This window comes from Anastrepha obliqua, chromosome 2 (genome assembly GCF_027943255.1).
Source record: "Anastrepha obliqua isolate idAnaObli1 chromosome 2, idAnaObli1_1.0, whole genome shotgun sequence".
In the NCBI taxonomy this organism is placed as follows: Eukaryota; Metazoa; Arthropoda; class Insecta; order Diptera; family Tephritidae; genus Anastrepha; species Anastrepha obliqua.
The window spans coordinates 58,740,395-58,768,389 of NC_072893.1; the positions used below are offsets into that span (position 1 = coordinate 58,740,395).

At 35.3% G+C, this 27,995-nt stretch overlaps 1 protein-coding gene across 2 annotated transcripts in view; it reads right to left on the reverse strand.

Annotated features, from left to right (window-relative positions):
• The window catches only part of LOC129236924 (GAS2-like protein pickled eggs), a 223,344-nt gene that overhangs the window by 144,489 nt on the left and 50,860 nt on the right, over window positions 1-27,995 (reverse strand). For both annotated transcript variants that reach the window (XM_054871228.1, XM_054871229.1), the window contains exon 2: window positions 18,413-18,454. The gene's annotated coding sequence lies outside the window, so the exon portion shown is untranslated. The remainder of the gene's footprint in view (window positions 1-18,412; window positions 18,455-27,995) is intronic.

Genomic DNA, 27,995 nt, shown 5'->3' on the forward strand with positions numbered 1-27,995 from the left:
TTATGGGGTTTTAGTTAAAAAATTAAGTTTATCAAAAAACTCAATAATTCAAATTAATTTGAAAAACAAAACGCATAATAAAGCCAAAAATTATCCATAAGTGGTGACCTTATCACTTCATGTAGGCACTTACACAAGTTCTATACTTATACAACATTATCTGATTTAAGTCAGGAAAATACTCGTATTACTTATTTGAATGGTCAAAAAAACTGACTGAAATATGCTAGGTTTTCTATTGCCAGCGAGGGGCGACCGCTATTAGAAACAAAATTGTTTATTATTTGGTTTTTTGTTCTCGGGGTTTCGAGCCCAAGCACTACCGAATGGCAGTCACGCACCAACCCATCCGGCTACGGCAGCCTAAATGTAATGTAAAAAAGAAGTATTTATATTAAAACATTACTTTATTTCGTCAATCAATTTTTTCATGCGTTTGAACCAGTTTTCGAAACAGTCGTCAGGAGTCTTTTTTGAGGGATTGTCATATTATGCAGTGAACAAATCTTTTTCGATGATGAAAGCAAGTGAATATTATGGTCAAGCATGCCACCATCTCACGGTCTGCCACATGACGACTTTGTAGTGTGAGTTCACGTACATCATCGATTTTTTCAAGCACAACAACCGATTACAAACGATCTCGCGAAGGTTGGAGAACGATTGCAGGTGGAATATAATCGAAATAGGGTGGATTGCGATGGTGATTGATCACCATTGGGAGTTTACAGAGTATAAGTATGAAGTACAGAAGTACATGAGAAGATTCACGAAAGGCATGCTTTTGCATTTGCAAAAACTTTGAATGAATGAATGACTGAGGTTTGCACTTCGATCTAATGGTATTTTGTACCCTCTACTAATCACAGTACCTCATTTAAGTCCAATTCCCTTGTTAAGCTCAGGATAAAGCTGGGTTGGATTGAGTATATGTGCCTTTTCTCTTTCTGCAGTTGGCCAAGATTTCTCAACCTTCTCCGCGCAGCGCTATAGCATTCCAAGAGAAGGTGCATAGAAGTCTCCGGGAATTGGTCGCAGAAACGACAAGAATCCGAAGACCAAATCCCGATCATGTGCAGATGACTTCGCAGTCTGCAGTGGCCTCTGAGGCTGCCCGTGAGCATTCTCAGATTATCCTCGGGGAGGGTTATGAGTTGTTTAAACCTCTTTTGGGTTTACCCTCCAAAGTTTAGTGCTAACAAACCTTCCTTAGCCCTAGATCTTCACTCCTGAGCTTCTCCTTGATGGTGTGTTGTCCCATGGCAAGGAAGGGCTCGACTTCTATTAGAGGCGAGGCCGCAGCCACTCTCACCAATGCGCCCTCTACTTCATTCCCAGTTATACCCCTATGACCTGAGACCCAAATTAGCCGGATTCAGTTGTGCATTCTTAGTGAGTTAAGTTTCTCGATACATTCAAGTACCATAAGCTTTAGAATAGGGAAAGATTGTCAATCGAACTTAAAGTCGATAGCCCACTCAATAGACAGCTCATTACATGTCTAGATACCCAGCCGAATACCTCAGGCGGCGGCGAAGTAACACTACGCTGTCCACGCGCAGTGATCCGGAATATGGAATACAGATGTTTAATTTATAAATTTCTCAATATCCAATAATCTACAAGGGACTACGCAGACGACAAGAAGTTAGAAATTTTTAAAATTCAATACATCGAGAAAAAACTAGATAAGAGCAAATTCGACGGCATTCGAAAGAAAACGACTTTTTTAACAAAAAGAAAAAAACAAACAGAAATCGTAATGATATGTAACCTTAAATATAGGGCAATATCTCACCTTGATCAAAAAGTTCCCAGTTAGGTTACCACATCTATGATTAACATTCCTACCAAAATTTTATCTCCATTGCTTTACATTTTTAAAAGTTATGCCATCTTGAGTAAATCTACATCTGCACGTGTTTTCGAATTTTTACAGTTTCAGAATGGATTTGAATTTACAACAGTTTGTATTAAACTTTGCGTTAAAAATTGATTCAATGGTGCGAAAACCCCAAAGACACCGAGAACTGATGAAAATATCAATAAAATAAAAGAAAAGTTGGTCAATAATCGCAAATTAACCATCAGAGCGCTGGTAGAGGACTTGCATATTGGTTATGGATCCGCTCAAGAAATTGTAGTTTATGAATTCGATTTTCATTATCCGTGAATTTTTTAGCAAGAATGGAACGAATGTCATCATAACAGCCATCGAATCCACCTACATAATTTTTTTCTGTTTGATCGAGTCAAAAAACTACTACGGGAGACGCGTTCTTACAGCCGAAAGGAAGAAATGGAAAAATCGAAAACAACTCTGATGGCTATACCGAGAATAGACTTCCAGAAATGTTTCGAGAGCTCGATCAAACGCTGGCATAAGTGCATGGCAGATGATGGGAAGTCGTTTGAAGGCGATAATATCACTTTTGAGGAATAAACTTGCATTTTGAATTATCTTAATATATTCCGGGAACCTTTTGATCAATGTAAAATATCTCGCAAGCGTGAGCCAATAAAGCAATTATGACCCCGTATTTACATTCTGTCTACGTAATCTAAGTCTACTTGGTGATCAGTACCCCAGTGTCGTGATAACCGGAAACAGCAGGGGTTTAGCCTAGAGTACTTGTGTCAAAATGGCGCTTCAAGCAATAATTGGGTGCTTGAGCGTCACTACTGCCAAACAAATAAAAAGTATTTATGGATTATATGTATATACATATGTACTGCGAGAGACTTGTGCACTGAAGGCATCGGAAAAAATTCCAACTTTTAAAACGGAATAACTTTTAATTTAAACGGCGTTGTGAGGGAAGCTCGGTATGTCTGTGTGAGTTATTAAATTAAAAGTAACCACCAGCAATTTACCTAAATTTAAACAGGTATTTTTAATGTGAGCCTAACTTACGAGTACATATGTCAATAATTCTACAGCCCATCGATGACCCACCTAGAGGTGCAATAAAAACTAATTTTTCCAATCAAATTTATTCATTGGCACTATAATAATTACATAACAAGCTTATTTATGCTTAAAGTGTATGTGGTAAATTTCCAATATAAAAATATGTAGTTACATTGGCCCCTTTTTTGTAATTTCAAGTCAATCGACAAGAAATATTCATATAAACATACATACATACATAAAAACATGTTTATGGACAATCCGTCAAATACATGCAAATGTCATTACATTAAATTAAAGTGTAATAAACGTATGTGCTAATCTTTTCCGTCACACCTACGAGCATAGCACCACAAAAACTTGGCTCATTAATTCTTTTTACATTTTTTTTCGTTTTTGTTTTTTCAAATCACCACATATTGATGACAATCGTAAAATATTATTGAAAAATTCATAAATGCTGACACCAGTTTAATTTTTCAAAATTCTCTAATCAATGCCACGCTTGTAACCTCAGGCTGTGAATTCAGTCGGTTGCCAGTTGTTTACTTAAGCTGTGGTTGTACGCTTATTGTTTGGTGTTAACTTCTTTTGATCTTTAGCTCTTTCTGGTGTCTTGAAAAATTTGCATAAGTGGTGGTCGCTTGTTGAGTGGTTTCTTTGTTCAATCAATCGTACGAGAACAATAAAATTCAGCAAAAGAAACCAGTCCATTAATATTCCATGCTCTATCTAAATAGGTGTGAGATGTTGCAAGAGACAAACCAAACAGTTGCTGAAAGTCCAAAATTCAATGTCCCTTTGAATGACATCATCGACAGTAGCTTTGAGGAAAGAAGCAAATAACTTAGAAGAAAACATAAATTTAGATAATTATTATGTCACTGGAAAAATTAGCGCAAACGAGCGAGCGAGGAAGTGAACAAAATTACACGTGCGAAGCTATGTTTCTGCAAAGTTCTGCAAAGTTCTGCAAAGGTTAGATATTCCACTAATTTCTTGTAAGTGTTGGCTTAAAGATGAATTGATTTGCATCAAGATGGCAAATAACAAATGGGCTGCCGAACCTATATGCCAGTTGACAAGGCAAATGTGGTTTAAAATCGTTCAAAAAGGTCAACGACTTTTCTTCATAAACTTAGTAATCCACATAATACGTAGATAGCCTTTTAACAATGTCGTCTTTGCAACACTACGTGTGATGTGGTGGTTGTCATTCGATGTATTTTGGTATTTTTTAGCGTAACGTTATATGTAAGACGTCGTCACTTACGAGCTTTATTCGCTCTTTTTCCATTGGGTTGAAAAATGCGTCTTGTCCAAGAGATGAAATTAGCTCGTGAAAATTATAGTCCAACAATTTAGTACGATAGTCGACGAGGATTATAAAGACGTGGAAGTGCATTGATCAACTTACTTCGACTTTTGGCATTGAAACACCACTCTTAGAGTTCCAACGTTACCGTCGATCCTTGCAGGATGGATTTGGAGAAAATCGCAAAAAAATATTTGTTGTGACAATGGATAACTTAAGTCGTCATGCCTATATCTTAGACAGGAGAGGGATCAGCATACATTCATTATTGCTTCAACATTTGGTCATCAAGAAGATCTGTTCTCGCTCGATACTGCCAAATTGACAGTTGCCGAAAAACGGGCTTGTGTCGGTTGGTGTACAGAAATGTTAAATAAATTCAACCGCGGTGATTCAAAGCACATCTATGGCATGACAGATGGATTTTCTGTCAGACCTTTTCAGAACACACTTACTTGTGCTGCAGGTGTCAGTACTGCACCAATGGCTATCATAAGCTTTAATAATGAAAACCTTGATCTACCAAACTGCTATACTTGGTCCTAAAATTGGTTCTAGTCGATCCAAAGAATCGCAATTCGCCACTTCATCAGCCACCGTTTGAACATTACAGCATCGCGACACCCACCCAAGTTCAAGCTCATTCCACCTTGTAACGGAGTATAGCCGCAACTTACATTCCTCCACTGTTTTGAAAGAGTACGAGCGCTTTCTGAGGCCTTCAGAGCAGCTTAACTGTCGCAGCAGGTTCTGATTATCCTGTCTGATACTTTAGGTCTTGCAATAAATTCCGATCGGAAAACCTAAAGCCGTCATTTAAAGTTAGGTACTGCCCAAATGCTATCAACCCCTAGTAAAATTTCTGCCTGGAGCTGGACTAGAGAATTTTACTTTTATGGCCGGATTTCCTTCTGACAGAACTGGTTTACTGGATACATTTGCAATGAGGTGTGAATAAAACAATTAATAGCGGCTAATAGCAGGTATCTAGATTAGGTCTTCTTCACTATGCTCATACGTAGAGCTAATTTTCTCATAAATTAAAAGTCAGTTGCGTTAAGTTTTTTCAATATCTGTATAAAAAAGAATGGCTTTTAAAGTTCCTGCTCACAATTTCTTTAGTTATACCTCACCGAACGAGAAGGAGCAAGTGATTGTGTGACCTTACACTTATACAGCCGTATCCATAGGACTTTTTCCCATATAAGTCCCGTTACATAACTATAAACACACCATTATTTATTTGCAAAAATTAATTTCACACTACAACAAAAACCATATACCGCTAAACTACAAGCTTTGTAAAAATTGTCAAAATTTTTTTCAAAATTTCATTCAATTTCAACTTTTTAACCAGAATTTTTCTCGGTATGCAGGTGTATAGCCCATTGAATTTTGATACTACAAAGTGTAAGTTTTAAGTGACTATTGTTGACAATTTTTTTTCGCTGAGGTTTCACGCCTCTTCTTTCATACAAGGTACAAAAGCTCGAATTTGCATATATGGAAGCCTATTGAAGTTTATGGCAAAGCCTAGTACCGTCAACCCAAAAATGTCAAAAATTAACGGAGAAAGTACAAGAAAAGTGCACTTTTTTATTGTAAAATTTGTAGAAGTACCAATTAATATTAAACGTTACATAATACCGGCGTTGCGTAAAAAAATCTATAATATTAAGCACAGAAGCCAATCTCAACTTCAGCAGTGATTCAATAAATGTTTGATTCAGGAAGGCAGGGGGACTTATTTTATTTTTATACTTAAACCCTCGTGTCACCAGAATATGATACGAATATCCTCCCTTTAGCGAGAATTATGACTTTTCACTGGAAAGAAAGGAAGGCGAAGGATCACACATTCATTGTCTCCTTAATGGCGCACTGGTATGTAAGTCAAGCAAAAAAAAGCAAAAAAATGTGATAAATCAATAAAATTAAAAAAAGGTATCAAAAGCCAAATGAGATATCGAAAAATCAATAAATGATTTCCAACTCATTTGAGTGCAACCAGGTGTAAGATATAACGTTACCAACAAGAAAAAACGATATAAATAAATAAGTAGCAACTCATTGACACATGCCCCAGAAAATTGAATATTTTTCATAGCTTACTCACTGTATTCACCTTAAATACAACAAAGTTCATATGAGGTACAATATACAAAAAGTTAAAATGTGAGCAGCCACCTGGGCTAATGAAGATGTGAACAAGCATACAGTTGTACATATATACATACATACATATGCACAACACGTATAATACATACTACATAGACATCCACTAATAAATATAGTTAATCGTTTTCGGTCAGTTGAATCAATGTCTTCTCCTGAGGAGTTTCCTTGCTATAATACTAACAATGCAGCCCGACTCGAGCGGGTATTTAGGGGTATCTGTAGGTGAAATATGTGTGTCGTAGGTGCTCTTAATTAACTCATTAAGATTTGTGGGCTATTCCTTTTTTTAATTTTTTCATAAATTTCAAAGTGTTACAGCTGTTTTGGCCTACTTTTGTCCCTTAAATTGAATTTATTTCTTTATATATTTATTTTTTAAACCAAATTAGTAAGAAACGTGTTTTCATTGAAATTTCATAACATTTTTTTTTTGTATTTTATAAAAGCTCAAATTGCCAAGAATTTGAGAAACCGCGTTGGTTGTTGTAAATTATCGAAAAATAATTAAGTATTCGAAATATGCATAAAAAGACAAAAACAAAATAAAGAAATAAAAAGCATAACTCTACGTTAATGAAAAGCAACCTTCTCTAATTAAACTAGCTAGAAAAAGACTAATAAATCTTATTTGTTACATATGTACATATAATGTAGGGTGTATCATCAAGACGACCTCTATTTTGGACTTTATTATTTACATATGTGAAATATGTGTATGCATGGCATGGAAGCAGAAAATTCTTACTTTTTTTCGTAGTAACTAAAATACATAAACTGAAATATCAAAAATACAAGTAAGTTTTTTGTGCTGCATGGATTTTGTGGATAAAATGAAATCTTAATGTTAACGTATGAATTTCTTGTTTGAACTGAATTTGTGAAATTTATATCTAAAGCTTTCTGTCACAGTTTAGCCTGCGCTAATATCAGAAATCGAATATATTCTTTGCTTACATTTATTTTGTGAGCGCAAGGTCGTTTTAACAATAAAAGAAAAAATTTAATTATTGAGCTCTTCAAATAAAAGTACGAAAATTATTATAAATATTTGTAGACCAGGTTAAATCATATTTTTTGCTCTTAAAATTTAACTCCCCTATTTTTCGAAAATTAGAAGCAGAACACGTTTGGTTGCGTATACGCAGTGACGAGTCAAGAAACCAAGCAGACGCGAGGAACTTAAAAGCACACTCGACATTTTTTGTTTATATGGAAAACCACCCATCAGCGCGATATTTGAGCCACTTAAAACTCGCTCTTTATTATATAAAAATTCAATGAGCTATAAATATTTTACAAATCAGCACAACCAGATTTTACCTAAAGATTCTGAGGAATGTGTTTGAAATTTTAATGAAAATTTGTAGATTTTATATAAATTTTATACACAGTTTTTTATGTAGTTTTTCTTTTAGGGTGTACTATATTTTTACTATAAAAATTATTGGAATTAAAAAAGAAATAAATAAATAGCCAAAGCTTGTCAATACGGGGCATACACTTTCTTTTGTTGTATGTAAATTATAAAATATTATAAAATATAATAAAAATATCAAATTAGTTTCAGTATTTAGAGAGTAAGATCTTTCGATAAAATATACCACACAACTTTTAAAATTACAAATGGCACGTTCAAAAACAATTTAACTCAATTTTTCTAATCAAATTTATTTGAATTGGAAACTTAACTTATCGCATATCATTAAGGTACAGGTAGTATCAGTAGAATAACTTATTTGATTTCTTCTGTTTAATTAGTCTCTAATTTGTCAAATTTTGTTTCAATTATTTTAATTTGCCATAGATTTTGACATGAATTTTGAAAATTGACGAGAATTTTTAGCTACTTGGGGCTTACATTTATTTTGTTGTACTAAAATTTAATTGTACATACAAAAATTAAAACTTTACTTAAATGTTTTTTTAAAATTCTGATTAAATTAAAATTTTAATGAAATGAATTAAATTTAATAATATGCTGCTGGGTTTTTTATAAATATTGTACGAAGCTCGAAACTTGCACTATTGTGGCCTTTGTTATAGAATGAACTATATTTTTATGAATAAATAATTTAAATAAAAAAATAAAATAAATGTATAGTCGAAACTTGTCATTATGTGGTGATTTTAAAATATTGTAACGGACTATAGTAGCGAACTATTTTTCTTGGCAGACTAAGCACTATTTCGTTAATAGGTATAGGCTTGCTATAAAAAAATAACTCTAAAAACGACTCAATAACGCAAAATAATTTTTTATTTTTAAGTATTAATTAAATATTTGAAAGTTTTATCAATTGTCAAAAAAAATTTTTTTTCAGAATTTTAAGCTTTTGGAAAAATGTTTTTAATTTTTTTTTTAAATTATCCTGCTTTTTTTAATTTTGAAAAAAAATGTAAAGCTATTTCTCGCGACATAAGCATCAGCTTGAAAATATACCTCATCGGTGCAGTATAATACCTAAAAATCGACGAAATTTTTGAATCATCTCCACTTAACCCTCCCCATTTCGGATTAGTAGATGTACCACAATTTCTATGTGTTTTTAACCATGTATTGCAATTCTTTATGACAATGTAATATATGACGGCTGACAGTTGCTCTGTGGGATAATCGATAAATGGCCAGCACTGATAGTGAATAAAAAGTGTGTCGTCGGATGGTTTCTTTTTAAATAAACTGTATTTTCATATTGACAGCTATTTCGCACTCCAAAAGTTGGCACAAATTCAATATCACATCTCCTCGGTAAGAAATGGATCGCCTTTCGCTTGAACAACGTTACGAGTATTGAACTGCTGTATTCAACTTTGCGTTCAATGAGAAAAGATTCCGAATGAAGTGTAGTCTCATCTTGACGGCTGTATAAAGAAACACCGATTGTCGAAAAACCAAGGCATCTGCATAGTGTGATAGTTTGGTGAAGATTTTAGAGTGATGCTCTGATTGGCTCATTTCTTCGAAAACGATGCTGGAAACATCAATTTGGTTATAGAGTCATAATAAACGAAATTTTGTGGACTGATACAAACCTCCACAATGGCTTCCGCAGAATGGCGACTCAAACCAAAGTGATTTTTGAGGCGACTCAATACAAATCCGAAGTGAATTTTTGAAAATTCAAAATAGCGCAAAAAAAAACAAAGTTTGGCTAAGGTCATCAAACTAACTAAACACTCTGATATTTTAAAAGTTCTTGATTACCATCATTTCGGATTTTGAAAATCTGATATCAGATTTGTAATCAGTGACCCCAAAACCCCTGAATAAGCATTTTCAGGAGCTTAGTTCACAATAATTTTCAATTCGATCGTAATCACTGGACCTTAAAGGATTGACTCCATTTTATTCAAAGTTATTTGTTATAGCTTTTTTTTTAGCCCGCTTTTATGGCTATTATAGTGTAAGATTCAAGCTTCAATTTAAGCATAAGTTCAAATCTATATCACATCAGCTTTAGAGAAAAATAAGTGTAAAAATATCCAAAAACACGCCTCCTTGAGGTTTTACTTCCACTTTTCTCAAAACTATGCCATTATGGGTGCTTTTACATCCCAGAATTATGTTCGATACACAAAAATACGTAGAAAACCTGCCTGGAATGAAAAAAGTAACTAATTTTTTTTAACTACAGATTAGCAAAGATGTTATCACTCGCTCTGGCCGAGCTGCGAATAGACACCGTTCGATTTTGTCTAGTCTTGAAAAACTTATTTCACAGAATTGAGTTACTGCAAGGTCAGCAGAAGCACCCACTCTTTCTAATAAAGCAAAAAATCATTGACCAACTCAATGAACGATGTTTTTAAATAAAAAGAAACCAGTCGATGACCGCCCCTTATGCGCATATGCTTAGCAAACAATGTAGTGCTTGAAAGTACAAACAACTTATTAATTTAGTAGATTAACTAAAAGGCTCGCCACTACAACTCAAACAGTATGCAAATATGTAAAATTGAAGTCAATTAAAAATGTAAATAAGAATCATAAATTTATTGAAATCATCTATTCAAAAAGCTCCTCGTGAATAAAATTAATGTGCATACACCTTTACTCGTAAGCCCCCACACCATAATAAAAAAGCACAAGATACACGCGTCAGCATTAAAAGGTGCACTATATTTACAATAAAAACACATTTAAAAGCTTAACGTCAATTAGCGTTTTAATGTTGGTCAACGCGTATGAAAATCATAAGCAGAAGCAATGCAGCAACCATGAGCCGGCTAGCCATGCATTTGTGCACCCGCCGCTATGCTCTTGACCACAACCAACACGCGCTTGCCAGCAATCTTGCCAACACCCAAGCATAAATACATTAACTTCTTCTATTCATCTTACATTACAAATAAACCGCATCTCAACATATTTGTTTTCATTTTCCAACCACAAGCACCTACACGCATACGTACATGCACACATACACACATACAAATGTACATATTTTAATGCAGGCGTACGTGCATGCTGATTTGTGCAGCACTGTTGTGGCTCGCACTAATAACTCTTAAACGCTTCAAATGCGTTCCGTGGCTACCTGAGCTGAATCGGCCGCCAGACGGTGGAATTGTCCGCCCGTCTGTTTGCCTTCTTTCAAACATTACTTGCTTTTTTGTGCTGTCAACGCCACTGGCCGTCGGCCACTAGTCGCTTTTATATGTAGATATGTATGCATTTACCTACGTACACACATATTATTAGAGTGAAGAGGTTAACTTGAAGCCCCGCAGCTGTTTCCACTTCAACTGCTGTATGCTGTGGTCATTTTCGTTGTTTGGCGCATGCGCAGCTAAGTCAAACTTTTAGTAACACATGAACTGACGGACAGGCAGTGAAATAAACAAAAACAAAAAAGTTGACCTTGAACTTGTGGCTTTTCAGTGTTTATACAAACACTGTTTCCCGCTTTTCGGTTTCGCTTTTTCGTCATTGCTTTACGGCTACCTACCTTTTTCATTCTCAAAGGTTACCTAATTTATTGTTTGGTTATTCGCTTTTTATTTTTGTTAGCTTTGAACCGCTTCCACCTTAACGACTTGGCGACAATAATTTCATTCTCTATTACTTGTTACGCTCAATTCATTAGATTGTCGCTGTAGTGAGATTAGATCAGAAGGCGAGCATACTTTTTCATTTTTTGGGTCTCTTATTAATCAATTACTAGAGGGGTGCTAACAAGGCCTTTTACAGTTCTTGGCTCTGTGTTGAAATCTCGTAAATGAGCTTAAGTCACAAATGGAAAAGTATTAAGTAACTGCTACACAGTCAATCCTATTAAAAAATTTACAACAAAAACAAAACAATTGTCGCAGCTTTTAAAATTGAAATCAAATTTTGCATACAACTGTATTTTGCGTACAACTCTATATATGCATATTTAAGTGCATATGAACATACACAGGGTGTGCTACCTACCTTAAGTTTTGTAAAACTCTTAAATTCTCCGGCCAAACTGAGTTGATAAAAATTTTTTTTGGCAAAAAATATATAAATAAGAAATTTTTTTTTTTAATTTAGTGTTTTTAAAAAATTTTTTTAAAATTAGTTTTAAACAAGTTTTCATACATTGAATAAAAACTATGCTACACGTAAAGACTACATATATAAGATTAATTGATATTTTTCTATTAAAAATAGGTATTCAGCAAAGCAACTTGAAGGCATAGCCAACATCTTTGTTACCCTAGACTCACTTTGGTTTGAAAAATAATTTATTTACACTCTCATCACCTGTGGGTGGCACTGGGAATTGAAGTGTTAATTTTACCCTCAAAAATTAATGCGAAAAATCTTTTAAATTATACCAGAGCTAATTGGCAGTAAAAATAAATGCCATTCGAAAAATGGTCATACCTTTCTAATGTCCATATTCAACTCAAGCTGCGCCCGTCGACTCACTTTGCAGTACTGGAGATGATTTTTAATATTCAATTTATCAACAAATATTTGAAACTACTGCAGCTGATACTAGCCCTCAGACTGTTAGTAATGCATAAAGGTAACGGCTTTATATCAAACAAAAAGTGTGCTTTATAAAAGACCTCTGGACTATCACATCCCAAAGCCTCTACTGATCTCTCTTGTCCTCTCTTTGCCCCATTTTCCTGCACTATAAATTAATGGCAATGCAATATAGTTAAGTCTATGCAATAACGAGATTCAGCTCATGACGAATGAACCTGGAAACTTTTTAGGCCCCCGATGAATATTTTATCTTCAGAAATTATTCACCAAACTCCACACTTGAATTTACCCAACCAAGATGCACCGATAAATGGTATGATTTGCATAAGTGGCCCGCTCATACCCCTGCCGAAACCTGCTCTGAATGCAAAACCTTAGATGCCAGCTCTGCCTGTCCGCTGTTTGAGAGTGAAATTCCAGAGAGCAACTGTAGCCCAGGTTTACCTTGCGTACTAAGAACATTTAGCTTTGTTCCGAGCCGCACAAATCTAAGAGGTAAGAGTGGAGGCAGCAATACTACACTAGCCTAACATAATACTACACTCAACTTGGTGGTATATTTATTTATAGGCAGCTTGATAATAGAGTTAGTCTCTACTACATACTGAAGGGGTAGCCAGTCTTATCCAAATTTAACTGTTCCATCAAAACTAGAAAAACAAACTCGTCAAAGTTATTTCAACACAAGCATAATTTTTCACTCAAATTCATTATCCTTTTCTTAATAAATCATTTCCCCAAAGCTAGTTCACTAGAGCACCAAATTATTAAGAACGTGCGCCATGTGAGAGTTTGCCTCAGAAGATCTCTTTTAAAAATTTTCAAAGAATAATTTTCCAGTACATTTTTTTAAAGTAAGGGCCAAAACGACTCATTTAGGTGGGTGATAATGGGTTAAAATTTTCTAAGAAATTTTTCTGCATATTTCTTAATAATTCATTTCGTCCGGACATAGATTTTAAAAATTTTTTCCACTTTTTTTAAAACCACTTAGGCAAGAGGACATAAAAACTTTAGCCAGAGACCTGATCATGCATACGAGAATTGACTTTTATATTTTGCGTATTTACAACGCTAAGTGTAATGAACTGTACTTCGATATATTTATTGAAAATTTATGAGCTTTATTTGTTCTTTTTCAGTGAGTTGAAAAATTCATCTCACCCAAAAGATTTAATTCCAATCCCATGAGAATATTCATGACACTGGAGTGCATTGATCAACTTACTTAAACTTTTGAAGCACTAGACTTAACCACTATGAAAGCCCGGTACAACAAGTTCCAATATGACCGTCGATTCTTGAAAGATGAATTTCGTTAAGGCCGTCCACGGCTGCTGTGCCAGAAACAATCGATGGTGTGATTCCAGCATACTTTCAAAAATATTGCAATAAAGTTGCCGAAAAGAGAAATCGTCTCGATTGATATATAGAAATGTTGAAAAAATTCGTGTATAAGATCGTAACCAGTGAAGAATCTTCGATCTATGCTGATGAGCTGGAAACGAAACATAAATCGATATTCCAAGATGAGCTTAATCCAACAAAAGTTGTTCGCGGAAGAAGCACCTCTAAGCAAAATCTGATTATGTCGGAACTATGCCGCTAAAAAATCTTAAAACAGTAAATTATGATTGATATACAACCATTTGTTGGCGAAGGCTTTCGGAGAAAACCAACCGCCGCTAAACGAATCATTCTTCACCAACACAATGTGAGCCCTCACGTATTGGCTCACATAAAAGAGTTTCTGAGCATTCAAAAGATCGAATTAATGGGTCACCCGACCACCACCTATGATTTGGTATCTAATGACTTCTTTTGGTTCCAGAAAATCAAAAAAAAAATGGAGATCAAAGTTTTTCAACGCCATTAGAAGCTATTGAATTCTTTAAAAAGCTCATTTTAGAGGGATCCACTTCTGAGTGGTAAAAGTGTTTTAAATATTGTTTCAAACAAATGCAGAAGTGTACTGACCTCCAATGAGAATATTTTGGAAAACAATAAACAATTTTATATTACCTATATCTAGTATGTGGATGATAACACATATGCACCTTGAAGTGGACCAGCAACAAAGAATTTTCTCAAAAAAGCCTTTTTGATCTACTCTCTGCTACAGAATCGCCGCAAAAGTGTGTCATAATCCGCTACCAACAACCACAACAATAAAGCATAAATGAATACGCTAATAATAACACAATATAGGAAGGTGCATAAGTGTAGTAAACACCAACAACAGTCAACCCATGACAAGGTAAATTGGCAACATATGCACACATATGTTAGTATATCTTTATCTAACAAGGTAATATTACACATGCCCATATTTGTTGAATTTATATTGTTCTGGCCACGGCTTCGCAGTCGGTGACTCGGATCCAAAACGGAGACAAGGAACACGAGTAGGAGAACACCAATAGATGAAATAGACAGCGCACGATTAAACGCACACCACTGGTTAAACACACGAGCGTAACAACAATAATAATGACAAAAAACACTAGTCCAGTTGACAACTGTAAGAATCAGAACAGCACAACAGCAAGGAAACGACCTTATTCTCAAGTACCATTTTCGACATGCTGCCTCACAAAGCGTGACATCTTCCATGCACATTGCTCGCCTTCGACCACTTTTTATAGGTGAAGTTGAGACAAAGGCTCAATCTACAACGAGCATAGTAAATGAGAGCTACAGCTACAAAATTGGCAGCTGTTGTGGTGGTGTGGCAAGCCAAGCGCACCGCAGTCAAGCCCGGAATGGTGTTGTCAAGAGCAAGAGCTCTCAAGTAAACATGAAACCAGCAAATGTTGATGAGGATGACAAAGATGCAAACGTCAATGACAAACGGCTCAGTATCAACAAGCAACGCGCATCCGTAATTGCGTCCCATCATGGAGGCGTGACACAATAGCACACAAACGGCGGCCAAAGTATCACATAACAGACGCATAGACGCGCCACACACGGCCACTTGCCACACGCTGCAAACGAGTGTTTGATTATGTTCATACCAACACACATACATATGCACATAAGTGCCTACTTACATGTGGCAGCGGCGCCACCGACGTTGATGACGATGCAACAGTGATGACTGAACGACATCCAGTGCCACTCAATTGCCATATTTGCAATTAAAACAGCGAAGCTGGAAAGCCTCACATGCCTGAGGCAAACTTCGTCGCCACGGTCTAGAGCGTTTGGCGGGCGCGACGGTTCTGTGGGACGGCGGTGGTGTTGTGAGTTATACGATATCTTATATCACCATACTTGGACTTGAGTTTCAGATTATTTAGATGACTCCTGCATGCGGCTTCTCACCTGCGACTGAAAAAGCATGGATGATATGTGCCCGTCATGGGCTTAATTGGTTTGCTGCATTCAATACAGATGTGGAGATTTACAGATTAACAGGTGTTCGTACTGACACATATTTAGCTTGAGCATGGAATTTCCGGTTTTCCCCTTTCGTTTAGCCAGACACATAAAATAAATGGGTGTTGATTGCTATTTTGATTTTCTTTTTTTTTTTTTGAAATGTGGAACTTTTACTTTTTAAAAGCTACATGTTTTTTTCTCAAAATTATGTGTATCTGTATATATGTCATTAGACCGTAAATACTCTGTAAAGTGTTTTGACCGCAGCTCTTCCTCCAAGTTATGGCTTCTGGTGTTTTTTTTTTCAAACAGAGAGATTTTTATGAAAAAATTTTTGTTTCAAGTCGGTTGGGCGGGAGGAGGGTGATAGTTGGATTAAAAAAGCAGAAATAAACTTTACGAAGTCAATTCAACTTTGTCTCTGTCGTTGTTAAAAATATTTTCTATCATTTGCTGTCCAAGGATACGACTAATTGAACAACTGCAAGCAAAACTGCTCGTAGTTTTATGACAAACAAATTTTGATTAAAGCTTTCTAATTAATGGCAATACTCTTTCTCTTTAGCAGCCAGTATACTCGTAAAACGGCACACTGATTATATGTGGTCTAAAACAGAATTCCATAGACCCCTTTGCGTTCCTCTCCCAGATTGGTATAGAGAATGGCTGGAACCACCACTTATGCACCGGCGCCTTCACGATTAAGCGTCAAATCGGGCAATTTCTTCTCTTGCTGATTGAGAGTAAGAGTCCTTCCCCTTATCCGACTCTGCGAAGTATTTGCTATTACCGAAGGCTGTCGTCTTTTGGAGTACAGTGAATGGGGACATCTTCAGCTCATGTAGGCGGGCTGTCATTTTATCTCTGCCTTCTACCCCCAGTCAAATAGAGACTGACTAAGCAATGCAGAATTTTTGTATAGCGTACGAATACTTGAGCATCAAATCAAATCAATAATCAAAATATCCCTGCAAAGGCGGCTGTTAGTGAGTAAGTTAGCGAGGGTTTAGTAATTGGGTTTGATAAACCTCTACCAGATTCTCAGCAGTCGACTGATGAATGGCAGAATCAGCATGTATGGTATGAATAGGGGAGAATGGTGAGTTGTGAGACGGGTTTTGTTTTTGGGCCCGTATTACTCAAAATCTTAATATTCTGCATATGTCAACGATGGAATCTTTAGTCAATGAATACTGGAAGCTATTGGTATGGCCTGTTTAACAAAACTACAATTTTCCTTAAAATTAAAATTGTATATAATAATATAAAATATAATATTGTACAAAATACAAAAATGTGGGGAGTTGTGAGACACCATGGTTTAAATCAATAAAAATTACTTATTTTAGTTGTTAGTTCTTTATTAAGATGAAAAATAAAAAAGAAAAGACAATTGTTATACAAAAGTGTATAAAAAATGCAATGCCATCAATCTGATGATTCGCAGTGAGAACATGTATAATAACCAGTTCGTAAATTGGCACACTTTAGGTGCACTTTAGGTGCACACGTTCATGCCCAAGTGAATGTGTAAATTCAAAGCTAATAGGACAATTAATAATTTGTATATATTAACATTTGCAATTTACTTCAACAACTGATCGAATGTATCGCAGAACAAATGATGAAAAAAACTTACCGAGAAATTCCAAAACACAGTAACTAAAGAGACACGTCGAATACGTGTAAATATGACCAATGCTAGCTGAAAAGTGAGATCGCATCGAGAACACTTGTTGACACTTAAAATCGAATGTAAACAAATGAATAATGCCGAAAGGTAACAATGTCTCACAACTCCCTGTGTCTCACAGCTCCCCATTTTCCCCTACAATATTTAAAGAACAGCCATTTGCTAGTGAAGCCCAATCATTTCTTTGTCGGCCGGGATTGGCTTATTGGCACTCGTACAATAGGACAGGCAGTAGCCTATAATGACTGCTGCAGAAACTGCAGATATGGAATTGAACAAGAGACAGTCGAGCACCTCCTTCCTAGATGTTTACCTTTAGGTAGGAAAGTAACTTTGAAAGCGTTTTGTAGATAAGGCGATATTCTGCAAAGCTTGGTTATGACGCCAGACATGAGATAAGATAAAATAATTCGAAAAAGTTTTTTAATAACTTAGAATCCGATTCAAGTCCGGAAATATTAAAAAATTATTTTATTTTATTTTATCAAAAATTTTATCAATATGAGAAAATTATTTCAATTTGTTTCACATTCTTAATAATATAAAAAATTTCCACACGTGTACATAAGAGCATATGTATGTAAGTTGCAATGCACCTTATCCCTCTTGACTTACTTCTGGCGTTTAATTTTACTCTTGCGCTTTAGGGTTTTATGAGACTTATAGTAGAATTTTGTGACAAATCTTTTTGTGGTCAATTTTTACCCTCTATACTCCTCTGTTCTAAGTATTTTTCATCCTTTCCCGCAAAATTTACAAATTTATTAATTTATTTAATTATTTACCCATTTATTGAAGAGTTAGAGGATTAAAATGTTCCACCAAAATATATAATATGATATATATATATATATATTTCCCCCTCCCCCTCAATCAGAATAAATTTTCGAAATCTTGTTATCTTGTTACAGGAAAAAGCTTGATTTATCGTACAGAGTAAATAGCAATAAAAAATTCTTAACTTACAAAGCGACTGTAGATCTAAGAAGGGGCGTCTCCGTTAACGTTCTGAAAGTAAATAAGCAAATAAGAAATAATATTAATTTTGTATGCCTTTACAAAATCGTATTTATAATAAATCATGATAATTGGCAGTATAAATAAATACAATATATGTATGCATGCATACACATTAGGGTGGCTTATTAAAAAAGTTGCGCTTTTGCCACCGGACTTATGAATCTATTCTATATTTAAATATTAAGGTTATGTTGCCCCCGGGAGCTGGGCAAGTCTTAATGTTTCAATACTTATTAGGTGCGCAACTAAGTTCTCGCTGTTTTTTTTCTTTTTTGATAAAGTACAACTTTATTCTGAAAAAATGGTTACAAGAGAATCATTGAAAGTATTGCCCATCGCTGGTTACTACTTTTTCCCATCTTTACGGAAGATCTCGTATACCGTCACGATAAAACTGTTCATATTTTTAGGCTATCCACGGATCAAGCCATTTTTTGATGTCTTCATATGAATAGAACTGCTGCTCAGCTAGACTATGTGCCATCGATCGGAACAGGTGATAATCGGTCGGCGCAATATCTGGAGAATTTGGCGGAGGGGTTTCCCATCTCAGTGTTTCCAGGTAGGTTTTAACAGGCTTGGCAACGTGAAGCCGAGCTTTGTCATGCTGTATAATCACTTTTTCATGCATCTCCGGGTAATGCGGCCGCTTTTCGCGCAGTGCTCGGCGCAATCGCATCAATTCAAGTCGATACCGATCCTCAGTGATGGTTTGGCTTGGTTTTATATATATAATATATATATGTATATAATTGGCGCGTACACCCTTTTTGGTTGTTTGGCCGAGCTCCTCCTCCTATTTGTGGTGTGCGTCTTGATGTTGTTCCACAAATGGAGGGACCCACAGTTTCAAAGCGACTCCGAACGGCTGATATTTTTATGAGAAGCTTTTTCATGGCAGAAATACACTCGCAGGTTTGCCATTGCCTGCCGAGGGGCGATCGCTATAAGAAAAATGTTTTTCTTAATTTTGGTGTTTCACCGATATTCGAACCTACGTTCTCTCTTTGAATTCGGAATGGTAGTCACGCACCAACCCATTCGGCTACGGCGGCCGCCTAACTAACTAATAACTCAACCTAATATTGAACGATGTGAACCTTTGTATTACAAAAGTATTTCCTAAACGCATATTTCAAAAAAAAGAAATCAAAAATGGCGCCAAAAATATCAATATTTGGATTTAGTTGAAAAGACTTTTTTAATTTTTATGCAGTTCCGATAAGCTTACGTTCATTTATCGTCTGAGGTGATTTAAAAAAAATATATATCTTTGAAAATTAATTTTATTTAAAAATAAAATCGGTTTTTTGTACTTTCATGCATATCTAAGTATTTTTTTTTTCGAAACATTTTGGCGGAAGTCTTAAAGTAAAATAAATTTTATAATTTCGATGGAAGAATAGTGCAGATTCTTTTTGCATGTAGAGTGATGCACCTTAATGCAAATATTTGTATATGTATTGTATATGGCTTTTCTAGTACAGTAAACATGTAAATAAAGATAAAAACTTGAAAGTGAATTAAATTTGCATGTAATTAAATTAAAAGCCAAGTAAACAAATGCTGACTATTTGTAGGAGCAAAATATTGTAAAAATAAATGTAATAATAAAATTTATTAAAATATATAAATGCAAATTGACACATTGTTGATATAAGTTGATGCATCTAGAATAGAAATAGTAAAATACTAAGGTAACCAATGTAATATAAAAATATACAGCTGTGGCTAAAATTATAGTGCGCCTTGTGTGAAAAATATTATTTAAAAAGAAATGAATAGAAAAATCATTTCCTTTTTTTGTTAAGCTCATATTAATAGAAAAAATTTTAAAAGTTACAGAATTCCTCAATCTCTAATAAAAGCATTTAGAAGACAATTTTTTATTTTTTTTTTTTGTGTTTTGATGATTGATTTAAAATTATAAAACCCAGGTAATAAATGTTGTATGTTCACCAATTGAAAGCCATTTCCTGATATGAGGATATTGATTTCCTTTCCGAATACCGCATATTTTAGTTCAGTAGCGACTTATTAGACAGGAACCAGAAATTTTCCATAAGGTTAATATCAGTTTGGGGGAAAAGAAAGCCACCATTTCTGTTTTATAGTCGATTTTAAGCTCCTGAGCGATTTACCATGCCGGTCAACTTCCATTATTTCTGTGATTTTATTGATATTTTTGACATTTTTTTAGCATCGAAAATGCCAAAACGGACATTTTTTTAGCATCAAAAGTACCTGAACGGAATCGACGAAACCAAAATTGCATATAATTAGTTGTTACAGTATCGGCACCAAAAACACGATTCACAATTTTAGCGGTCTGGCCTGCATTTCCACCTTTATCAGAGAAAACATGTAAAATGTACCGAATTTTCTCTTAGTTGCCTTCCATTGTTAACACCCTGTAACTCACAACTGAACAAACAAAAATCAGGACAGGAATTTTCTTAGTGTGAAATGTCACCTTGATAACGAGCAATAAATTTAAACTATTTTATCGATACTTTACGATATATCAATCACTACAGCCATCTACCGAGAAAATAATGGATTTATTTTTCGCCAAAAAATATAATTAACCAAGGAGCAAATTTTTGTTTTCTTTTGAAACCAGAATATATAACCTTAGCTTCCTTTAGTTCCGAAATGGCATCAAATTGGCTGAACTAGGCCATCGTGTTTTCTGAGATTCAGGTGTGACTGGCTTTCGGCAACTTGCTGAGTGATTCTGCCAAGCCCAAAAAATTCGCTTAGGTTTGATTGCCATAGTTGCCGCCTTACGCCGAAAATCGATATGTACTTTGAGCCTAATTTTCGGGGAGGTACTAGCTCTTTACTGAATAATAAAGCGACTCTATGGATTACAACCAAACTTTTACGACAGATGACAGAGATGAGAAATCATGTCTTACTACCCAGCCTTTTAGCACGTTGTCCTAATAAATAATGCCTTACAATATTTCTGTCCATAGTAATCACAACCTTTCTTCTCAGAGAGTACACATATTTTTCCCCGTTTCCGATCTCTTGTCAGTCCCCTTTGCTTTGAAATCCAACCAGCTGAAATTTTAGTGGTGGATCTGATGTGGCTTACCTACTATTGCTCTTTTTTAAGAAAGAATCTGCTTGGTCATGCATTAATCTGCAAGTTAGTCTGCCTCGAGGTTTCCCTTTGTATTCTTATGTCCATACGACCGGAGACACAGTCTGTAGTCTGCGGGGACCAGTGAGATTGCTTAGCTATTGTGGACTTGACCTCAAAGAATTGCAAAGCCGTGAGTACAGCTTGACTACCGCTCAGAATGACGATCCACTCATTCCGGAGGATTGATCGCTGCGCAGATTTTATATTAAATTTCCATTTAGGAAGTTTTTGAAAATCTACCAATTAGATCGACAGCTTTGTTTTGGGCCAAATATTCCGGGCTCCATGCCTTAGGATTCTTTCGAACCATATGTGTACCAGTGCGGGGAACTATTTTTGAGTCTCCTTTCAAACAGTGGTACTCCATTTAGCTTTATTTTCTAGTTCAATCTTCACATTTTTTTTTTCAAAGGGAGCTAGGCAGGTGTGAGCTGCAGGCTCAAAGATTTCATACTCTTATATGAACATCACTTATAACGGGTTCAAATCCTATAAGGCGGGTTTGTAACTGACAAATTTTTACTTTCAAGTGTTAAATATTTTTCTATGCGAATTTACTCATACATATCTTTACGAAACTCTTGCTAGATGAGAAATTCTTGAGAGGTCAAGTTTGTTGCTGTCGCTTTAGTTGTGTTTTAGTTTTGGCTTGGTAAATGGCTTGATAATAATTAAATTCCTTTATAATAAAACAATTCATCCGAGTTTAATGTTTGTAAGCGGAAATTACACATCAAACACAGAAACACAGCGCAACAATACTACTGGTAGCCACTTAAATAAAAAATAAAAACACAAAAAATACACGCTGTAAATTGGTAATCCGCTAAATATCGAATGCGTCATCGCCGTAGCAAGCGCGGCGCGTGGGCTTTGACGAACTTGTTATTCGAAGTCCCCAAACTACCAACCAGCCATATTCGGTTCATTCAATAAAGAATTGGCACCACACAATCACATACAGCAGACCAAAGAGCGCTGCTGGCCAGCCAGTCCAGGCCACCCAAACACGGTCTGGAGTCGAAATGTGCGCTTCCTCTTGGACTTGCTTTATTTTAAACGAGCCTACGTGTTCATGGCTCTTTTTTTTTTGTTGTTTTGGTTTATTTTGCTATGTGAGTTCAGAACGTGAAAACATCTTAAAGGCTTGCGTAAAAATGCGTAAGGGTAAAGGTGCGTTCAGACTTGGCTAAGAAAGTGTTTTTCAACTCATTTGGAGTCATGAAATTGTAAGAAAACTCAAAAAAAAAAATGTTTAAAAAGTCTTTTCGATCAACTTTTGTTGTAAACAATTTGGGAAGATACCTGCTTGGTCAGATAGTAATTAACAGAAATTGGAATCGAATATGGAAAGTTGTTTTCAACTTGCTAGCTTTGAAAAGACAATATTTTTGTGGAAAATGTTGTCAAATCGTTCGAGGGCTGCCGGATGACATTGTTGGTGAATTGATGTTTAATATGATGTTTAGTAAAATCAGTATTTTTTTTTTTAATTTAGAATATTAATAATAAAATATCTTTTTTTTTTGCTTTTTGCAACCAAATACAATTTAAATACTTTGATTTTAAATATTTTTTCAAGTATTTAAACGAATTTCTCCTGTAATATACCTTTTCTTTTCCAATTACATATATTACAGTGTGGTTACACTGACCTAACACATTGTTAAAATTGTATACTTTAAAATTTCAATAAAATGATATATATATAAAAGTATGTTTACACGGGGCGATTAGTTGAAACAAAATTGAAAAACTGAAAAAAAATGTGCAAAAAGTTGCCTACCCAAAAACTTTGTAATATTGCTTTATTAATTTTATTACTTAGCTGCATGAAAACTATAGAAAACGAAACACAGTTTATAATAAAAAAAACAATATTTTTGTTTTGTATTATCATTTTAATTTCTCATGCTCTTATAAAAATACCCAATTAAGTTTATTAATAACAATCGTAATTGAGCCACTCGCTACAATTTCACTTTCAAAATGGATGCACACATAGAACAGAACTAAGCCGAAGAAAAAGTTGAACGGCTTAAAATTGGTAGGCGATCAAGTGAAAGTGATTAGTTGAAAGGCCGTTTACATTGGGCGATTGCTGCTTTCTAAAAATTGCCTTATGTAAATACCATATAATACATATTTTCTCGATCATTTACACAAATTTTTTTCTTCCAAACAGGCACTCCCGAATAATTTTTACCCTCTTCCTCAACCCAATTATTTTTATCGGGATTTTATTTTTTAATAATAAATTCAAGTAATCATTTTCACGTTCTTGATATAAATTTAACATATGAAGCATAAAAAAACACTCAATCACACATTTCAAGTCCTAACAAGTAAAGGGTTTTCCAAGAACAGGTGTTATTGGTGAATGGATTACGCTATCGAGAGATAATTAACAATTTTTTATGGTCGGAATTGGATGGTATTGATCTGGACAACGTTTATTTTGAACAAGGCAGCGCTACGTGGAACACAAACAACGAAACCATTGATCTTTTACGGAAAAAGTGTCCGGACCGTGTTATCTCTCGAAGAGGTGATCACAATTGGCCACCGAGATCGTGTGATTTAACACCTTGTGATTTTTTTCTATGGGACCACGTGAAAGAGAAAGTCTACGTCAACAGCCCAGGGTCGATTTAAGACCTCAAAGATGGAATTCGTGAGGCTGTCGAGGACATAGGACAGCCACTTTACAATTCGGTTATGGAAAATTTCATGAAAAGGATATTGTCCTGTAAGCGTGGTCGTGGTGGTCATTTGCCTGATGTTATTTTCCACTACTAACCGCATACCTTCCTCTTTATAATGAAATAAACATCCGATCATTTATATTAAAAAATAGCACTTTTCTTTGAATATCAAAATAACACCTCTTATTAAGAAACCCTTTACTATGCAAGTATCAGTTATTGCTGTGTGAACAGCCAAAAGGTAATTGAGAAGTCAAAAATTACTTCCGAAAGATATTTTAAATTCATAGCATGTCTGACTACGCCTGCAATAGCTTTATGAAATTTTCCACTTTGACAGGTTTGCTGAAAGCGCTTTCCCTACCTTGTCTGGCAGCACCTTTAAATAAAGAAGCACGCGCCATTAAAAAATCTAACAAGACGCCATGTATGCATATATAAACATATAGACTTGAGCGTATTACCCAGCAGACACAAGACAAAATATTATCCAACGTTTCATAACCCATTAGTTCTGAAGTTTAGTTCCAGCATTCCTTACCACTTGAAATTAAACATTTTCTCAAACCTTATTCCTCGAATTCAGTGCAAGTATATTTGAGGAATAATTAACAATTTTCTTCGGCACTTATATTTTTCTTTTAATTTTTATATCCAAATTTTTGTGCAAAAGTTTGTATAAATTAATATTTCGTCCTCGGATATTTAATATAAATATTCGTTGGAATCGTTCGAAAGTGCACGAAACACCAATTGATAGAAAAAGTTATTTCTATATAAAAACCATTTGCCGTTTGAAGGCGCCGTAAAACAGTAGGCCCCTCCATTTGTGGAAAAACAGCAAAACGTACACCTCAAATCGGAGGAGAAGCTCGACCAAATACCTTAGCAAAACGTATAGGGCCAATATATTGAATAAAATAAGAAATTAATTAAAATTATAAAACTAAAAAACAGATTATTTCCTTTGAGGTCAAGTGGAGTATTACAAATTTCTCAACTTCATAACTAAGAAAATTCCCATGTAAAAAAACGGCCTCTAATTGGGAAAACTTTAATCAACTTGTGAAGCTGCTGTTTAAAATTAACGCTGAAGATTTGAGAAAGCTTTTTCGGATGAAATGCATCTCAAGTTCATATCAAACAAAAAGTTTTGTTGGGTAATATGAGATACGCAACTCTTACACTTTTATACTCTTAAAGCAACAACACTCACTGATCACCCAGCAGCCTGTCTAAAGCGGCCCACAAACACGCAACAAATCATAGCAATCGGTTGATATTCGTTTCGCCATCCACTACGAATCGGTTGACGATTTCCATTTCACGTTGTAAATACGGAATGCGGAAAGAAAATAATTGGTATGATGAAGATAAAGAAACAAAAGTTAATATTTCTGCCATACTTTTCCACAATCCTGGCTGGCTTTTAAATTGCCTTATTAGTCCTCCATTAAATCTTTTGTTTAATGTGGCCATTTTTCCGCTCATACGCTCAAAGGAAGTGACAAAAATTGTCAACCTTCCACACCAGCGCGCAAACGATTGCAAGAGAAAAAAAATTCTTACCAACTTTCAATCTGTTGCAAGCCGATTTCATCCGATTGTTATAATTGGTTGCATGTGTTTGGTCCGCTTAAGTCGCGCAGAGTCCTTCGTTATAAACGCAATTTATGAATGAAATATTTACCACTATTTACAACTACTTCACTATCCACCACTCCTCCTTTCTGCCGTTGTAATATAAGATCCAGTTTTTTTTTTCTTCTTCACTTTAAAAGAATACGCATACACATTGACGAACAGTTCCACACGCACCCAAAAACCAGACAGACTGCCAGTCGCGCTGGTACAAATCAATTACGCGTATATTTGTGCATAAGTAAGTGTGCTTACACATATATATTTACATAGGAAAGCGATCGTTATTGTCGCGATCATTTGTGAAATAAACACGTTCTATGTACGATTTCCGGCATGAGTGGGTTTCATTGAGCTCGCCGTTTTTTACTACTGTGACGCCAAACTCCGCTCGAATATGAGTGATACGCACAAATTCGTTTAATATAGGGTGTTGATTGTGCACCGCAAAATAGTTATGTACATATGTACATTCTTAAGAACAAAGAAATACTTTATAATGGTTTAATCATTCCCTGCGAACTTATTTCACTAACCCAGATAATTTTGTGACCGTTATTCAGTATGAGTTTAAAGTTTGCTTACAATTAGTATGCCAATAGTGGGGGGCTGTGATATACATACGTACATAAATATTATACAGGATGATCAAATTGGAGGTACTTTTTCCAATAGGGTTTTTCGACAAATCACGCGTGACTACTGTCAAACTAAATACATAGTTTTTTCAGCATTCATTGACATTTCAACACGGAGAGATTTACGGGTATACCTCAACAACTTTTTCAAATCGTACAATACTATTACGAAGATCAACGCTCTGTGAAAAGTGTTCATCGCGCGCTCAGGCCAACTTTGATGTTCAGCGATAAGCCCCATTTTTGGCTTAATAGCTACGTCAATAAGCAAAATTGCTATATTTGGGCTGAATAACAGCCCGAAGCCATTCAAGAACTGCCATTACAACCAGCGAAAACAACCGTTTGGTCCGGCCTATGGACTGGAGGAATTGTCGGCCCATATTTCTTCAAAGACGAGTCTAGCTCCAATGTAACAGTGAACGCTATTGCGCCATGATAAATGACTTTTGGACGTCGGAAATTGAAGCCCGTGATTTCCACAACATTTGGTTCCAACAAGACGGCGCTGATTGCCACACAACCCATGAAACAATGAATTTACTGCGTCGTTGTTTCAGGGAGAAGTTTACTTCTCGTCCCGGACCAGTGGATTGACTACCAAGATCGTGTGATATCCCACTTTTGGACTTTTATTTGTGGGGTTATGTAAAGTCAAAATGCTTTGTGCTTTGTGGATAAACCAGCTTCGATTGCGGCATTGAAAGCCAACATTACTAAAGTTAGTCACGAGACCAAAGTCCTCCAGCTAGTCATTAAAAATTGGTGCTTACGGATGGCCGAATTATGGCGCAGTTGCAGCGAAAATTTGAAAGGGATTATTTTTAAAATAGTATAAATTCCATGAATGGTCCTACACAAAAATTATAACGATTGCTTAATCAATTAGAATTTTCGTCGTTTTATTTCCGATATTTAAAATCCAATACCTCTAAATTGATCACCCTTTATATATGTACGATTGTATTTTTCGCCGTGCAAAATGAAAGGCAAGTTACAGTAAGTTGCATTTCTATTTATTAATTAAAGGCTAAGTTAAACGCGTCCGATCGATTCTGCCTAACGTATGGTTCAGAGCTCTCTTCGTTCGGCCAGTGATGCCAATTTTAATAAAATTCATGAACTGTGCAGAGATGCTTTTACATTATAGTTTAGAAGTTATGCCCACTGCTGCTAGTCCCTCGTTCGTCTGTTAATCGCACATATATTTCTTCGAATTGAGCTCATACTGGAAAATTCCGTACTTTCAGACGTTATAGCCAATTGTGCTGGAATGAGGCACATCTCTCTAACCAGGGTCGCTTTACTTTGTTCAAGTGCAGTCTTTTTAAACAACTAATTATCATATAAGAAATTTTATTGTAAATTAATTATTAAAATAATCTCTGGCA